The sequence below is a fragment of the Nomascus leucogenys genome, chromosome 4 (assembly GCF_006542625.1).
Source record: "Nomascus leucogenys isolate Asia chromosome 4, Asia_NLE_v1, whole genome shotgun sequence".
Classification (NCBI taxonomy): domain Eukaryota; kingdom Metazoa; phylum Chordata; class Mammalia; order Primates; family Hylobatidae; genus Nomascus; species Nomascus leucogenys.
The window spans coordinates 77,830,324-77,847,196 of record NC_044384.1 but is presented as its reverse complement, the minus strand read 5'-3'; the positions used below and the strand labels follow the sequence as shown (position 1 = coordinate 77,847,196).

The window sequence follows — 16,873 nt, the reverse complement described above, 5'->3', positions numbered from 1 at the left end:
GATGCAAAATCATCACAAAGTTATTTTATCTCTCTTAGATCTACTTTATACAATAACTCAAACGTTAAAATGCTATATGGTATATAGAATGTAAAATTTCATCTTATTTCTGTCTTTAGTTGAGAAACAGTTCTAAGTATCCACAAGTTAGAAAAATAAGATGATAATTTCTCATGGAGTTTAATGAAATATGTGTTGTCTCTTGTCGTATTTTAGCCAACTATAAGTCATTACTGTTTCTTAATAAACGAATATTTCAGGCATTAATAATTTTAGGTATTTGGTACAGCTTGTTCATATGACAATTTATAAATGTAAAATAACTATATTAGAATAATAATATATCAGAATTAAAAGGCAGAGATAATTCTTTTTTTAACCTTAGCCTACGACTATCAAAGACATCTTGAACTGAGAGAAAGAAATAAAATAATGTCTGTTTGCTATTTAAAATATAAAATCATGACCTGGCACAGTGGCTCATGCCTGTAATCCCAGCACTTTGAGAGGCCACGGCAGGTGGATCACTTGAGGTCAGGAGTTCAGAACCAGCCAAGACAACATGATGAAACCCTGTCTCAACGAAAAATACAAACAAATTAGCCAGACATGGTGGCGGACGTCTGTAGTCCCAGCTACTCGGGAGGCTGAGGCAGGAGAATCACTTGAATCCAGGAGGCGGAGGTTGCAGTGAGCTGAGATTGTGCCATTGTACTCCAGCCCGGGCAACAGAGTGAGACTCCGTCTCAGAAAACAAAAGATCATAAGTAATCCCCTAAAAATTATTAGAACTAAAAAATCAATTCAGTAAAGTGTCAGGGATACAATAACAACATGCCAGAATCAGTGGTATTTTTATATACTAGCAATAGGTAATCTAAAAATAAAATGAAGAAAATTCCATTTACAGAATCATCAAAAATAAGATGCACAGCAAAAACAATTACAAAAAGAAGTGCAATGCTTATATTCTTAAAACTGTAAAACCTACTTGAAAGATGTTAAATAAAATCTAAATAAAGGAAAACATTACGTGATTATGAACCAACATTGTACAGCTGGCCACATTCCCTAATTGATATTCAGATTAAATATGCTTCCTGTCAAATCCCAGCTGGCTTATTTGCAGAAATTGGTAAGCTTATCCTAAAATTCATAAGGAAATTTAAAAGCCCAGAATAATATTTTAAAAAGAGAACAAAGTTGGAGTACTCTCACGCCACAATTTCAAAAGTTACAACAAAAGCTATAGTAATCAGGATAGTACGGTAATGGCATAAGAAGAGACATATAGACTAATGGAATAGAATTGTGAACCCAGAAATAAACCCTTACATTTGTGATCATTTGATATCCTATAAGGGGGCCCAAAGGACTCAAGGAGGGCATGTAGCCTTTTCAACAAATAGTCTTGGGATAATTGAATGTCTACACACAAAAGAATGAAGTTGGACCCCTGTCTTACATCATACACAAAATTAACTCAAAATGGACTACAAACCTAAATGTAAGAGCTAAAATTATATCACTCTTAGAAGAAAACAAAAGAGCTAATGGAAATAGCAAGGTACATTAGGTAATATTTTTAATGAAGAAAAAGTGTAATCAAATTTGTGAGTTGCTGAGGGGGACAAAAATTTATTTATGTATGTATTTATTATTTTTGTGATTTAAAAGTTTTCATTATTCTTTTGAAAAACCAAAAGCAAAACCCAATAGCCACCCACATGAGAGAGAAGCAACAGGGACCCTAGAGTCCATTTAATACAGTCCAATTTTTGGAAGAGATGTCTGAGTTTCAAAAATCTCATCACAACCCTCCTCCAAACTCTCTCCTAACCCACATCACTTGGCAGGGGGTAGAGGGAATATCATGAGAAGAATGGGAATCAGCTGGCCACAGCTTGCTGAAGCATGTTTGTCTTTAGAAGCCTTCTGCAACTCTGAGGGGGAAATTCATCACACTAAATGCTTATGGCGGCAAAGAAGAAAGTCTCAAACCACTGATATAAGCTACCATCATTAAGTAACTGGAAAAAGAGAAGTAAATTAAGAGCAAACACTGAACAGATCAACCAGAAAAAAAGGAACTGACAAACATATAGCAGAAATCAATAATTTAAAAAAACAAAACAAATGAAATAAAAATCTCTCTGGTGGGGGGAGTGGAAAGTAATAAAATTATAAATCCATAGCAAAACATGACCAATATCAGAAATCAAGAGGGGGACACTACTGCAGATTAAGAGAAGAGGAAAATTATGTGGTTAAATCTGTGCTTTAAAATGTGACAAGTAAAATAAACAGATTTTTAAGAAACAAAATATCATAGCTCACTTGAGAAAAAAAATATGACTATACCTTCAGGGATCATTTCTACAGTTGGTTACTGGATACATTTCTCTAAATGTGTAGAGCACCGAGAGAAGAGGGATTGAGGGGGAGCTGATCATAATTCCAAAAGACAAAATCCCAATACCATAATCCCAAATGTTGAAATCCCAAAAGATCAAAATCCCAGAAAAATAATTCTGGAAAAATAATTTTACCACTTTTAAAAAGATGTTTATTTATATTTTTTCAAGAGAGTGTTATTCAAAGAAACCTTAAAAAGTGACAACATTTCATAGGCCACTTTACACACAAAAAAGCAGGCAATAGCCACACATTTTTGTGACTCAGGTATACTAACGACAATTGCATGGGTCTAACATAACAGATTCCTATCCATAAAAATAGACCAAAGATGGAAATATAAAAATACATATTACTTTGATTGGTAATTCTGTGCACCCAGCTTTATAACTGCAGTCATCTGAAATATCATGAGGAACAACCTAAGTCTTCTGATGAGATAAATCAAAAACACGAGTCACCACTGCATAGGCTGCAATGACTCAAAAAGCCAACATCTCAAGAAATCCTATCTTTCACAAATGCAGATGTACAAAAAGGAAATCTCTTTATTTATTGAGAAAATTTTGACATTTTTATGTACACACACAATGCTTACACACAAAGTCAAAACTGTGATAATGCACTCTCATGGGGTCACATTCACAAAAAAAATGCATAAAATGAATAAGAACTCTTGAAAAGTACATACATGATTTATACCTCCAATATTGGAAATGATGTGAAGATGAAGCTCATAGCACTTCAAATTGTAAAAATAATGCTGACAAGTTAAAATAGTGAAAAATAACTAAAAAGAACAAAAGAAAAAAAAAACTAAGAAGAAAATTTGACGTGAAAAAGTGTATCACAGGGATAGATTATGGACAATTGCGTGGAAGACAGTGTGTAAGAGCTAGCCAATTTTTATCTTCATTAGCTGTATTTTGAAGTCTTGTATCACAATGAATAGCTGCTTTTCTTTTGGGCCATAGTTCTCCTCAGAGCATATGTTCACATTCATTTGCTACTTGGCCCTGGTCTTTCTGAAATTCTTCTGTGATTCACTATATACTGACATGAGTATTTCCCATTCAGTTTTCCCACTTTCAGTTTAGAGATTTTAATCTTTGGGGATTTACACATTGGGTATTATGGCATTCAAGAGTATGTATTTCGGGATTATGCTCCAAACCCAGTTGGAGGATGATGGATGAGAACTGTTTTGTTCTCAGCCTGTATTCCCACAAGGGCCTCATCATCTCTGGAGCCAATACTGATGTGGTGGTGTGGGACCCTGAAGGCACAAAGACCATCTCAGCCTGCACCTTGGTGCAGGGAGGAAATTTCAATCTCAATAAGAACATGTGCTACTACCGCATGCCTCTGCTCACCATCAAGCCTGGGGGTGCTGTGTATGAGAATGGCTTCTTCATGTGCACTGAGGGCACTGGAAAAACTGTTTCCTGTGGTCATTCTCAGCTGAACCATAGAAAGAACACTTAAACATTAAGGGAGTGACTGTACTCCCTACCTGAGGTATGTAGCTGTTGTGCATCCTGGGAAAGAAGAAATGGGAAGGCCATTGCCGGACATCCCTACTCAGCCTATTATTGACATGAAGGCACGAAGGACCTTCCTGAATTCATCTTCAGCCTCTCTGGTTCTCAGTTTGATGACCATGTTCTAAAATGAGTCTGGCTCAGATCCCCCCCACCCACTCCATTCCTGCCCTTACCAAAGACAGGTGAAGTGACATTTGGTAATGGCTGTCCCCCAAGTGAGGGTGGTAGTGCACCTCTACCACCAGCACACACAGCCCCTCCAGCAGCAGCTACAGGGCACAGGAGAGGCTGGACTGGACAACACACCATTTGAAGTGGGTGCACAGGTTCTGGAAGCCATCCAAATGACTGAAATGTGATTCACTGCCCTTCAAGTCAACTCCAATAGGCACTTTGAGATGGGGTCCGCCTTCTTGGTCCTTTCCTGACTTAGTCTCAACACCATTCTGGGGTCCAGGAAGCCCACGTCATGCACACAGCCAAAAGCATAGAACCCTGACCAGCCCCTCTCCTCAAACCTGCCTCCATGTATAAGTCATACACTCACTTGAAATGCAAAACTATGTTCACACAAAAACCTGTATGCAGATGATTATAACAGATTTTATTGTAATCGATGAAAACTAGATACATTACTGAGTTAGGTCCATACAATGGAATGCTGCTCAAGAATGAAAAAGGAGAAAAAGTACTGATACTACAACAAAAATGGATGTATCTCATCTATGTATTTTGCTAAGTAAAAGTCCAACTCAAAGGCTAGATACTATAAGATTCCATTTATGTGGCATTTCTTTAAAAAGGCAGATTACAAGGACAAAAATCAATGGTTGCCAGGAGTTGGGAGTGGCAAGAGGATTTGACTATAAAAGATCAGAAAGCAATTTGGGAGTATGATACAATTGCTGTTTTTTTGTTTTAATCTGGATTGTGGTAGTGGCTATGTCATCATGTTTTTTGCCCCAAGTCGCAAAAAGTATACTATATTTTCTGCATATAAATTATGCCTTAATTTTTTAAAAAAAGATAACAAATAATGCAAATACATCTATGTGCTGGCTCAGAAAAACAAGACAGGTATTCATGGGTAGTTTAATTGCTTCTTCTATGAATAAGTGGAATAAGGACCTGTTGCTTCCATAAGGAAAGCTGTTCCCCTGAGATTCTCATGTGTCTAAAACCCTCCACTGGGCCCTATTCATTGGCTCCTAAAATGCCAATATGATATTGTTTGACCTCATTTTGAAAGGAACAGGCTGTTTGCAGTGATCTCTTCATTGTGTATTTACTTATCTGAATGTGAATAGTTGTTAGTACACATGTTTGTCTTCCTGTGAAGGAAAGATTTTTCTGAGTCTGCAACAATTGACAGGGAAAATATCCCAGGATACAAATTATATTGAATTCAGTTAATATGAAAACCCTTTACTGAGTTGTTTTTTAGACCTTCTCTCATTTGCTTCTCACAGCCAATGCACGATTCTGCATAATTCTGTGAGACATGCATAAGTCTTAATAATAATCATAATAATCATCATATGTCTATTTCACAAATGAGGAAACTGAGGCTGACACAGGGTAAGTGACAATTCCAAGAACACTCTGACGTATTCAAGAGAAAGCGTCTCTAATAGAATTCGTACATTCTCTCCTGGCAGTTTCAGGTCAATGAATCAAAATTCAAGGTTGCCAGCACGTTTTCTCAAGGAGCAAGGTAAGCTTCTGTATTCCGTACACATTTTTAGTGAGATGTGAACTACATGTAAAACAGTAGGGAAGATGCATCTACCATGATCTATTTCAGCTGAAAATAAGATGTCATGAATGTTTTTCTGAAATAGTTGGACTAGAGTCTCAGGGACAAAAATACTTCTTTCAGTAGGAAGTACACAGATATTCATGAAACACCACATCATGTGCCTGAAAGAATGAGCAAAAACATTAGATAGATGGTGCTGTGATTGAGTAGTGGTCATTCCAACCTAGTTATTACCTGTTGATCATTGTAGGAAAATCAAAACAGACGTTTGAATTAACCATTCTTTAGACTCCCAGTGAGTCCTCACAAAATTACTTAAATTTATACTGCATTTTAGTTTTCTTTACATCATAATCTCACCCTTTTCTTTATGTCTAGAAAAGCTGACAGTGTGGCGGTTCAAAGTGCAGGTTGCGAAATCAGTCATGCCTACCTTTGAACCTTGAATCTACTTCATAGTACATATGTAATTTTAGGAAGTAGTATAATTCCTCAAATAGTTTCCTAACCTGTAAAATATAGATAATAGTACTGATATATAATGTTGTTATGAAGATTAAGTGAAATATATTAATATTTAAATCTATAATTCTCTTTTTTTTTTTTTGAAACGGAGTCTCGCTCTGTTGCCCAGGCTGGAGTGCAGTGGTGCAATCTTGGCTCGCTGTAAGCTCCACCTCCCGGGTTCTCGCCATTCTCCTTCCTCAGCCTCCCGAGTAGCTGGGACTACAGGCGCCCGCCACCATTCCCGGCTAATTTTTTGTGTTTTTAGTAGAGACGAGGTTTCACCGTGTTAGCCAGGATGGTATCGATCTCTTGACCTCATGATCCGCCCACCTCGGCCTCCCAAAGTGCTGGGATTACAGGCGTGAGCCACCATGCCTGGCCTAAATCTATAATTCTCTTATAAGTGTTCATAGAATAGAACATGTGTTATAAAAAGTTACAGGTTATACTATACTATTTGGAAACTGGCAAACACAAATCCTTTCAGGGACCAGGAATGTCAAATGAATTTGCACAGTGGCTAGGATGAAGATGGTAGAGAAGACTAATTACAGAGAATGGATGTCCTGTTGAAGAATCCAAATTCAAATTTAAAAAAACAAAAAACATGGAGTTTACCGTGAGCACTTATCTGCCAGCTAGAATAAAATCACCAGTCTATAAATTTTCAACCCCTCAAATCTATAGTTTATCTAAGGAATGCAAGTAGAAAGAGTAGAAATGTGTTTTGGGAAAGCACACACTTCAAAATATGGAATGGAGGGAAAGTTAAGCAAAAATAGGCAGAAGGTACCTGGGCTCCTAGGCGGCATGGCTGACAGACAATGAAAAACACAGAGAAGACTGAATGAACCTACCGTGTGAGGAAAAGTAAATACAACAGCGAGACCCCCAGGCTTCCTATTCACCCACACCTGAAAGTCCTGCATATCACACCCAGCTTTCCCAAACCAAAATGAAGATCATCATTACATCCTAATGATATTATCATAGCAAGCACTCAAAAGATTGTGTGAGTGAAGATTGAAGCTTCAAAACACCCACATCGTGCTCACTGGTTTTTATGCATTATTTCATTTAACTCTTACAATAATTTCTTTTGTTAGATCCCACCACCGGCTTCATCTTACAGATAGATAAAATGAGGTTCAAAGAAGTTATGTTAGTGTCAATGTCTTCCAGTAGTAAATAGTAGGGCTGTTACTTGAATGTATATACCCCTCTTCTGAGAGCCCAAACTCTAACACTCAATGCCATACCTTCTCATTAGAATTGCTTTTGTTGGTTGCATAGGTCTCTACTACTGTTGCACTATTATCCCACCACACCTAATTTATATATATTACTTCACTAGGCACCCTAAGCATGGGCTAATAGACACAATAAGTAAATGTGAATTGAGTTCAAATAAATTCAGTTTAATTTCAGATAAGAGCATAGGTCTTGAGAATCACTCTGCCCAGGTTCAAAACTTGCTGTCAGTTGATACTCATGTAAATTTGAACAAAATACTCAATCTTTTAACCAGCTGATTAACAGGATTGAACATACTAAGCATGTGGTGTGTGTGCGTGTGTGTGTGTGTATATGCTTGGAATGAGTGCTATAAATGTTAACTATTTATACACTCAGGTGATGTGATTTGGGAGATGTGTTTGTTGCAAATATGTGACCTTCGAGAAATCATAGCCTTTTTCTGCACCGCTACACCTTTGTTTGTTCATTTACAAAAGTAGAAATTTGTGCATGTGATGTGAGGATACTTCATTTCAACAGTCTGTGACCACATAAATAATTTATCTGCCAAATGTTTTGTTTTGCTCAAATTAATGCTTTAGAATAAAAAAATCATGAAGAAAAAATTATGGCCTTAATGAAATGATGAAATAACAGAATATATGTGTATGTGTGTGTGTGCATGCTCATGAACACAAACTCTTTACATTATAAGTGCAATGTCTTTTATATTTACCAACTCTTCCTTTTTTTCTTATTACAGTAGAGAATTTTTTAATTCACATGTAAAATAACTCAAAGGTTACTGATATCATCCTGGTAGGTCTAACCAATGCCACAGAACTGCAGATCCCCCTCTTTATCTTGTTCATCCTCATCCACCTCCTCACTCTGACTAGGAACCTGGAGATCATACTGTTGATCCTGCTGGACTCTTGTCTCCAACTCCCATGTACTTTTTCCTCAGCAACCTGTCTCTGCTTGGATATTTATCAACTGTCACTCCCAGGGTCATGGCTAGGTTCCTTAGAGGGTAGGAGGCTAAGTTCCTCCTACGATGCTTGTGCTGCTCAGATGTTCTTTTTTGTAGCCTTGGCCATGGTGGAAAATATTGCTGGTGACATCAATGGCCTATGACCACTATACAGCAGTGTGCAAACCCCTACACTACACTACCACCATGATAGCCAGTGTATGTGCTCATCTGGTCATACGCTCCTATGTCTGTGGCTTTCTAAATGCCTCCTTCTGCATTGGGGACATATTCAGTCTCTCTTTCTGCAAGTCCAATCTTGTCCATCACCTTTTCTGTGATGTTCCACCATTCATGGCTGTGTCTTGCTCTGGTAAACACATTAGCAAGAAGATTCTGGTTTTTATGTCAAGCTTCAATGTCTTTTTGGCTCTTCTAGTTATCTTGACCTCCTACCTGTTCATATTCATCACCATCTTGAAGATGCACTCAGCTCAGGGACACTTAAAAGCTTTGTCCACCTGTGCCTCTCACCTCATTGCAGTCTCCATCTTCTATGGGACTACTATCTTCATGCACTTACAGCCTAGCTCCAGCCATTCCATGGACACAGATGAAATGGCATCCTTGTTCTATGCTGTGTTCATCCCCATGCTGAACCTTGTGTTCTACAGCCTGAGGAGCAAAGAAGTCAAGAACGCATTCAAAAAGGTGGTTGAGAAGGCAAAATTGTTCCTAGAACTGTGATTTAATGTGGTAGGGTACACAATAACCCAGTTTCATTCTTTTCAGAACTTCCCCATGAAATTATTCAAATTGCATTTTCACAAGGCATTTAAATTCCTGTTGTGATAGCCTTACTTCTTCAAAAGGTGATAGCCTTACCTTTCTTTTTACCTGCCTAGTAAAAAGAAAATATTTCCAGAATGTATTACATGAACGAAAATAGTGCTGGAAAAGCATAAGAACATTTGGGTCCTTTTTGTCAAAACCTTTCTAATGGCAGTTGATTTGTTTCCTTGTCCCACTGCATTTTTTCTATCACCCATCGATGTAAACATATGTACCTAACAGGGGCACAAACAAGCTCATGAACAGAAGCAAATGTATATGAGAAATTTGTCAGAGGTGAATGGGATCTGACTAGTTTTTAATAAAAAGTATTTAAAATAGTTAATTGAAGTATTAGAATATTAGACCAAATTTATCTAATATTATTTATTTCTTTAGTCAAATTACTGTTCTAGGAACTTAAATTGAAGAAAAAAATGTATATACTTGATATGGTTTGGCTTTATGTCCCCACCCAAATCTCATTGCGAATTGTAATCCCCATAATCCCTGTGTGTCAAGGGAGAAACCTGGTGAGAAGTGATTGGATCAGGAGGTGGTTTCCCCCATGATGTTCTAACAATAGTGAGTGAGTTCCCACGAGGTCTGATGATTTTATAAGAGGCTCTTACCCCTTCGCTCTCTCTTTCCTGCTGACACATGAAGAAGTTATTTGCTTCTATAATTTGCATCTATGATTTGTCAATTATCAAAAATATACTACTACTGTTATAGGTAACAGTATGGATAGACCTCCAATATGTTTGTTATGCTAAATGAAAGGTGCCAGAACCAAAGATTACATATTCTAGGATTCTAGTTAAGTATATTCTTGCAAAAATAAAATTATGTACACAAAAAGATTGTGTTTGCCAGGTGCAGTGGGTGGGAGAATGGTTTGACAACCAAGAAGCTTGAGGTTATTTATTATGTGTGATCATGTTAATGGTTACATGAATATATAACCATTCATGTTATGAGCAAATTTTTAGAACTGTACTTTAAGTATACACAAGTTAATGTTTGTAAAATATACATTAATTAAAAATGAAAAAGAGACTAATACAAACATATACGTGAACAGTCAAAATATCCTGCTTAATTCCCACAGGTAGTTAAATTGCTTCTTCCCTGGGAGAGTGGATGAGGAGCTATAGATGCCCTCATGAGGGACATCACCAGAGAGTTCCATGTCTCCATAATTCTCTGCTGGTTCATTAGCATTAGCCTCTGAAAGTCAACATGACTCCAGGTAACTTTATTTTAGAGAGACCAGGCTATGTGATGGGCCTCCTTGGTCATCATTTATTCGTCTGAATCTTAATACGTGTCAGTACAAACAGGTCTTCTTCTGCCATGAAGATTTATTATGAGGTTACTACCATAGTTAGGAAAAAAAAATACACACACACACCCCAAAATTAAAATTATATTAAGCAACAAAAATAACAACCACTTAGCAAGTTGTTTTCGAGGCCTTCGTTTATTTGCTGTTTACAAACATAATTATGTGTATTATACGGAAGAAGTAATTTTATAATCTTTATTTTACAAATAGGGAGGATATAAATAACTCCTTAAGGACATAGGAAGAAGGAAGGATAGAATCCTGACCTGAATGTGTATTAGTGTCTTTCCTCCATCTTTCCCTGCCTTAGACTCTCTTAAAATCTCTTGAAGAGGAGGTTCTAAGTCTAAGAGTCCTTAGAACCTCTTGAAGAACCTAACTGCAAGAGACTTTCTCAAACAATATTTACGTTATTTCATGGAAGAATTTTTGATTTCAAACACACTATTCAGGAATGGCGGTCCCTTGTTTTCAAGGAACGAGATAAGCTTCTATATTCAATGTATACTTTTAGTAAAAAATTTAATTCCTGCAAAAATAGTGGGGCAGATATAACATACTATGAGTTATTTGAGCACAGAAATATAGATTTTGAATATTTTTCTAAAACACTGAGGTGAAGCTAGGGTATAAATATTAAAATTCCATCAATAGAGAGTTTGGTGATACTTATAAAACATCCTAAGGCTGCTTTCTAAAAATATTAACAAAAAATCATATAGGTGATGTTCTGATTGAATAGATAGTAATTTCAATTTGTTCACTATCCATTGGCTTCTCATTGGAGATTAAATAAATAGTATATAATGAAATGATCCTACTTTGAACTACAAAAGAACCTAAATGAATTAGCAATATCTGAACTTCTTTTTAAAATATTTCCTATAATCCCATAATCTCATCCTTATTATTATTAGCATATCTAAACATGTTGAGAGTGATGTGGCTAAAAGAACAGGCTTTTGATTATGATAAAACTGGATTTAAATCTTGAATCTTAAATCTTCCTTATACTAGGTGTAGAATTGTACAATATCACATAACTTCATGAATTATCAATTGCCTTGTTGATAACTAAGAACAGGCTTGCAAACACAAACACAATCACACACACAGCTATGTATAAAGCTCTTATCCTATATTTTGGAACATAATATATGCTAAAAGTGGGATGTGTGTTAAGATGGACAAACATAAAACCCTCCTGGGCTAGGGTTGTACATTGAAGTTGTAAAGGAATAAGAGGACAATAATAGGGAATAGGATTTAGCAAAGGATGGAAATGCTTCCAAAAGCTTTAAATTAAAATAAAAAAGACTTAAAATACTGTTCATACACTAGAACAGATTCAAATAAAAACATTTTAAAGGTAAACGTAAACTTTCCACCAAAACACAACTGCAGGCTAAAGGTAATCCACAAACTATGAACTTTCAGCCATCAATATATGTGATTCAACTATAAGGATGACAGTAACGAGAAAAAGAAATTTTCAACTCAAGAAAATTGTGGATTCCAAGAAAAAAATATTAAACAAAAGAATGGCTCACATGGAATGAACAGAGCAGCCAATCATATGGGCAGAGCATGAACTAAGTGTAAATCACAGAGGGGGCACATAAAATCTCATGAACCTGGTGTGTGGGGAAAAAAAAGCAAAATAAAGTGGGATAGTTAAGACTTCAAGCATTATCCATACTTGAAGCTCTACATGTTGCCACCTATCTTCTCAAACCACATAAAGGCAATCATTTCATTCCAATAATAGAAGCGCAACCAGCACTCATCAGGCTGTGCTAAACAATCAGCATTTTACTCATTGACTTTTTTCAATGCACTCTCTCATTTAATTCTCCAAATAATAGCTTGGGGTAGGCCTCATTACCACCTTTTTTATGTAGTTGAAGAAATTCTTGTTCAAGTAGTTAGGTTAGGACCAGTGATTCCTAGGTTGTACATGTGGAAATGACATGCACCTCTTCCCAGAGCCCAAGCTCCATACATAGTGCTATGCCCTCCAGTCCCTCAGCATCACCTCTGTGGTTTACACATTCTTCTACTGCCCCAGTTATCTCACCACATCTACTATGCATGTATCTTTCAGTTAATTCACTGTGAAATCACAGTGACTGAAAAATAGAGAAATAATACAGAAAATGAACAATTCTAAATTAAGTTAAATTCAGTTTTATTTAAATGTAATTTCATTAATCAAATTTGGTAACAATTCTGTCTGGAGTCAAAGCTTTGCCTGCCAATGAATAATTCTGTAAACATGAATAAAATACTTAACCTCTGGTGCCTCACAATCTAAATGAAAGTAACAACTATTCAATTTTATAAATTTATTGAGAAGAATCAAGGAATATAGATGTAAAAGTATCTAGCTGTGGGCACATTGGCAATGTAGAAGTCTATGAATTTATTAGACTAGGAAAAGTTGAACTGGCTGATTTATTAATTCCAGAATTATCATGTTGGATAATTCACAAATTTTTCCAAATCTCAGTTTGTAAATATATAAAAATTAAAAACTGGAGAGATGATCTGTGTGGATCCTTCAGTCAACAGTCTAGGGCTCTATTGATAATTAATCCACTAAATCTTGCTGTTAAGTTCATGCTTTCATTATGGAAAATCATGAAACACATATTATTGCTATAATGAAATAGTACATAACGTACATAAACATTTTATTTTCACTGCAATCTCTACTGCCTTTAATACTCTGTTTCTTTGTTTCTCATTCATATAGGGTGTCTCCTGATTCCAAATAACACTGATGTAGGACAGTACAGAAGTGTCACAGTTCATCTTCCTAGGACTAAGCAATGTCCCAGAATTGCAGGTCCCCTTCTTTATCATGTTTGTTCTCATCTATCTCATCAATGTAGTTGGAAACTTGGGGATGATCATTTCGATTCTGCGGTACTCTCAACTCCACAATCCAATGTACTTCTTCCTCAGTAATCTGTCTCTGGTAGACTTTTTTTACTCTTCAGTTGTCACTCCAGAAGTCATGACTGGGCTCCTTAGAGAAGACAAAATCATTTCCTACATTGTGTGGGCTGCTCAGACATTCTTTTCTGATCCCTTTGCCAGTGTGATAAATTTACTATTGGCCTAATGGCCTCTGACCACTATGCAGCAGTGTGCAAACCCCTGCATTATACCACCACCATGATGACAAGTGTATGTGCATGCCTGGCCATAGGTTGATACGTCAGTGGTTCCCTGAATGCCTCCGTTCACACTGAGGAAACATTCAGTCTCCCTTTCTGTATGTCCAATGTAGTCCATCACTTATTCTGTGAGGTTCCAGCAGTCATGGCTCTGTCTTGCTCTGATAGACATGTGAATGAAGTGGCTCTTGTTTATGTAACCAGCTTCAATATCCTCTTTGCCCTTCTAGTTATCTTGATATCCTACTTATTTATATTTATCACCATCCTAAAGATGCACTCAACTGCAGGATACCAGAAGGCTTTGGCCACTTGTGCCTCCCACCTCACTGCAGTTGCCATCTTCTATGGGACTATTATCTTCATGTATATACAGCCCAGCTCCAGTCATTCCACTGACACAGACAAAATTGCAGCTGCGTTTTATATTACTGTCTTCCCCATGCTGAACCCTGTGGTCCAAAGACTGAAGAATAAGATGAAGAGTACATTCAAGAAAATTGTTGAGAAGGTAAAATTGTCTCTAGGATTGTGAGTTTAACATTTCAGGATGCTTAATACCTAGTTTCATTCCTTTCTGAAATTCTCCAGGCACCTCATGACGTTTTAAGGCCCACACTCCAGTTAATTTCTAGAAATTATATCCTTACCTCTTCAAAAGTCTGTTGTCTAGAAAAGGGAAATATAATGATTAGAAATGTAATACCTGAATAAAAATGGCATAAGGAAAGCATAAAGTGATGTAGTTCAAAAAATGCATTAGGAAGACTTAATTTATTCACTCTTTATATGCATTTTCTCTATCATATGACACAAGTAACATACATGTAAAAACTGGTGACAAACCGATGAACAAACGCATACATGTGACTCCTATGGGCACATACACATGGGAGTGAAAAATTAGCCAGAGGTAAAGGGAATGTGGCTAGGGTCTTAATAAAAATAATTTAGTTAATTGGGGTATTCAAATGTAAATTTTTGACTACAGTTACCTTTTTCTTAAGTTGAATATTCTAAGCGTTATTGTTTGAGAAAAAAGGTGTTATGGCTTTAAATGAAAGTATTGGCTCATATTGTTAGCATATTTTATTGAGAGATACATAGCTAAAGCACTTTAAATGATTAATATTTCTGTCTTTAAATCATTTTGTAGAACATGCATTTTTATATTACATTTTCTTTACATAAAAGACAAAAAGTTTTATTTTTTCTTTATTTTTTTTCAACGTTTATTTAAGATTCAGGGAGTACATGTGCAAGTTTGTTAAATGGGTATATTTTGTGATGTTTAGGTTTGGAGTACAGAAGATCCTGTCACTCAGATACTGAGCATAGTACCCAAGAGTTAGTCTGTCAGCCCTTGTGTCCCTTCCTCTAGTAGTCTTCAGTGTCTGTTGTTTCCATCTTTATGTCCATGAGTACCCAATGTTCAGCTCCCACTTGTAAATGAGAATGTGTGGTATTTGGTTTTATATTCCTGCATTAATGTGCTTAAGATAGTGGCCTCCAGCTGCATCCACGTTGCTGCAAAGGATATGATTTCACTATTTGTTATGGCTGTGTAGTATTTCATGGTGTTTATGTACCACATTTTCTTTATCCAATCACCATTGATGGGCACCTTGGTTGATTCCATCTCTTTGTTATTGTGAATAGTGCTGCAATGAACATATGAGTATATGTGTCATATTGGTAGAACAATTTGCTTTCTTTTGGATATATACCCAGTAATGGGACTGCTGGGTTGAATGATAGCTCTGTTTTAAGTTGTTCGAAAAATTTCCAAACTGCTTTCCATGGTGGCTGCACTAATTTACATTCTTGCCAACAACGTATAAATGTCCCCTTTGCTCCACAACCTCACCAACATCTGTTCTTTTTTGATTTCTTATTAACAGCCATTCTGCCTGATGTGAGAAAGTATCTCAATGTGGTTTTGATCTGCATTTCTCTAATGATTAGTGATGTTAAGCATTTTTTCATGTTTGTTGGTAGTTTGTATGTCTTCTTTTGAAAAGTGTTTTTTCCTCATTTTTAAATGGGATTATTTATGTTTTACTTGTTTAATTGTTTAAGTTGCTTATACATTCTGGATATTCTACCTCTGTCAGATGCATAATTAGCAAATATTTCCCTCCATTCTGTAGATTGTCTGTTTTTAATCTATTGATAGTTTCTTTTGCTCTGTAAAATCTCTTTAGTTTGATAGTCTCTTTTGCTGTACAAAGGTTCTTTGGTTTAATTAGGTCTCACTTGCCAAATTTTGGTTTTGTTGCAATTGTTTTTGAGGCCTTATTCATAAATTCTTTTCCAAGGCCAATGCCCAGAATGATGTTTTCTTCCAGGATTCTTATAGTTTGAGGTCTTACATTTAAGTCTTTTTTTTTTTTTTTTGAGACGGAGTCTCGCTCTGTTGCCCAGGCTGGAGTGCAGTGGCGCAATCTCGGCTCACTGCAAGCTCTGCCTCCCGGGTTCATGCCATTCTCCTGCCTCAGCCTCTCCGAGTAGCTGGGACTACAGGCGCCCACCACCACGCCCGGCTAATTTTTTGTATTTTTAGTAGAGACGGGGTTTCACCGTGGTCTCGATCTCCTGACCTCGTGATCCGCCCGCCTCGCCCTCCCAAAGTGCTGGGATTACAAGCGTGAGCCACCGCACCCGGCCACATTTAAGTCTTTAATCCATTTTTAGTTTAATTTTGCATATAGTAAAACTAGGGGACCAATTTCATTCTTCCAGTTTCATTCTTCTGCATATGGCTAGCCAGGTATCCCGGCACCATTTATTGAATAAGGAGTCCTTTCTTCATTGCTTATTTTTGTTGATTTTGTTGAAGATAAGATGGCTGTAGTGAGTAGCTTTCTTTCTGGATTTCCTATTGTGTTCCATTGGTCTATGTGTCTGTTTCTGTACCATGCTGTTTTGGTTATTGTAGCCCTATAGTATAGTTTAAAGTTGGGAAATATGAAGCCTCTGGCTTTGTTGGTTTTTTTTGGATTGCTTTCACTATTCAAGCTCTTTTTTGGCTCCAATGAATTTAAGAATAGTTTTTTCTAGTTCTGTGAAAAATGATGT

General features: G+C 36.6%; 2 pseudogenes; both read left to right on the top strand.

Moving 5' to 3' along the window:
* Positions 1-4,159: 4,159 nt before the first annotated feature.
* Positions 4,160-9,181, top strand: LOC100586665 (annotated as a pseudogene).
* A 4,214-nt stretch (positions 9,182-13,395) lies between these two features.
* Positions 13,396-14,330, top strand: LOC100586326 (annotated as a pseudogene).
* Positions 14,331-16,873: the final 2,543 nt, after the last annotated feature.